The sequence below is a fragment of the Pterocles gutturalis genome, unplaced genomic scaffold, assembly GCF_000699245.1.
Source record: "Pterocles gutturalis isolate BGI_N339 unplaced genomic scaffold, ASM69924v1 scaffold6673, whole genome shotgun sequence".
Classification (NCBI taxonomy): Eukaryota; Metazoa; Chordata; class Aves; order Pterocliformes; family Pteroclidae; genus Pterocles; species Pterocles gutturalis.
The window spans coordinates 50,088-52,240 of NW_010125523.1; the positions used below are offsets into that span (position 1 = coordinate 50,088).

At 43.6% G+C, this 2,153-nt stretch overlaps 1 pseudogene across 1 annotated transcript; it reads right to left on the bottom strand.

Moving 5' to 3' along the window:
- Positions 1–459: 459 nt before the first annotated feature.
- Positions 460–1,037, bottom strand: LOC104465515 (annotated as a pseudogene). Its single transcript, XR_727593.1, has one exon. The product of XR_727593.1 is annotated as a stathmin pseudogene (transcript).
- Between the last annotated feature and the right edge of the window lie 1,116 nt (positions 1,038–2,153).

Genomic DNA, 2,153 nt, shown 5'->3' on the forward strand with positions numbered 1-2,153 from the left:
TGAACAACCCCACCTCTCTCAGCCTGTCCTTCTATGAGAGGCTGCCGCTACGAGCTGCGCTCCTCCCGAGGTTTCCTGTGAAAGGAAACTCCCGAAACCCCCCCGTACCTTGAGATGGGTCGGTCCGGTGCGGTCTCGGACGGCTCCCAACAAGCTGACCTCGAGAGCTGCTTGTTTTTTTGCGGGGTTTGGTTTTTTGGGGGGGTTTTTTGTTTGTTTTTTTTTTTTTTTGTCATGATAGCAGCACTGTGCGGCTCTTTATTTAGTCACTCTGTTACAGAGGTATTTTAGCAGACTGAGGCAGAGTCAGATTTTTGAAGTGTAACAGATACTCAGCATGGAACAGTACTACAGATTCCTGTCACAAAGGACTTACAGAGCAGCTACAGTGCCAGCCATCAACCCAGTAGCAAGTGCCCTGGAGTAGAAAAGAATGCAACAAGAAGATAGCTACACTGGCCAGTACAGTCTTTGGATATTTAGAGGAGGGGGAGAGAGTCAGTTTCCAGAATGAAGTCAGTCGGGTTCAGCCTCACTGGGGTCTTTGCCTTTGTTCTTTGGAACCTCTTCAATGTGCTTGTCCTCCTCCCTCAAGCGTTCCAGTTTAGCCACCATTTGTGCCTCACAGTTTTCATTGTTAGCTTCCATTTTGTGGGTCAGCTTCTCCTTTGCCATTTTGCTGAAGTTGTTTTCTTCAATCGCTTTCTGAAGCACCTCTTTTTCATGCTCCCGCTTCTCAGCTAGCTGCTTCCAGACTTCTGCTTCATGAGACTTGTGTCTCTCTTCTGCTGCTTCCAGCTTCTTCTGAATCTCCTCCAATGACACGTTCTTCTTCTTTGGGGGAGAAAGAGGGAATTCTGGGACTGCTTCTTTTGAGCAGGGACTGAGTATCAGCTCAAATGCTTGCCCAGAAGCATGCTTTTCTGGTTCCTTTAGTTGAATATCAGAAGTAGCCATGACCAAGAAAATATGACTCCAGAAGCCAACTCGGAGAGAACGTCAATCAGTTGGATTCCTGCCCACTCCGCTGCTCCAGTCACACTTGTTAGACTCTGGCACCCTACTTATCTGTTCCTTTCCAGGTTAACACTTATTCTGGTCATCTTGGGTAGAAGAGAAGCCTTGATAAGATAGCATCAAAAGCTATAATAGCATTTGTTCGCATTTATTCATGTGCAAATAATCTGTTCCTCAGTCCCTAAGCTTTTCCATGTCAGACCTGACATTTATGGATGACAAGTTTCCACTTTATAATTGTCAGCTTTCTCTAGGTTTTTTTTTCCTCTTAGAAATGCTTATATTTAGTGTCTTCACTTTTGCTGTCTGCCCTGCTTTTTTTCAGAGATGCTTTTTTTAATGAAGAAAACATGGAAGGATTTTTTTTTTCTTTGACTGAACAGATAATACAAATGACCATACTAGGAACAAATTCAATAGTGTTTTAAATTATTTTATCTGATATGTTATCAGCAGTTTTCATTTAATATGGATGTTGCTCTGGCAACCATCTGTCACTTCAAAAACAGAGGTTTCAACATCTGTTTACTATTGTGGATTAATATTGACAAAAGTGAACATCATTCGTGTACTCTTGTGCTCTCTGTGATAATGTGAACAGATAGCCTCATGTTTACGACGATTTTAATAGAGAGCCACTTTCCTTGTGTTCTGCATTGGTACCTTTCCCAAGGATCTGATGGAGACAGAATTCTCCTGAAGCTAGTGCATTAGACTGAACGTATGCTGCAGCTGCAATGTTTGGTGCCTTCTAAGAGGACTCGGCATGAAAGTTGTGATATTTCTTTGATGCTTAGTTCAAAATTTTAATTTCATAACTATTTCTGCTCTGGGACAATAGCATTTGCTTAACTTGTCAGCCAAGACCCAATTTTCATTGTATTACCACTCTGAACATGGCTCCAAACTATTCCAGGAGATGTCAGAAAAGCTTTGTTTGTAAGCACAGGCTGTGACAAATAGGGCAAAAATGCATTTATAGACTGGTAAGAGAGTTTTTCTAGCAGTTAGGCTCCTGAAAAGCTTCTGGCTTTTGGGTGGCAGCTGCGCTGAGTCGGCTGGGCCACGATCGCGGCGGAGGCTGGGGCTGAGGACTCAGTTGCAGCAGTGGCTAGAGGGACCGGCTGGAGCCATAC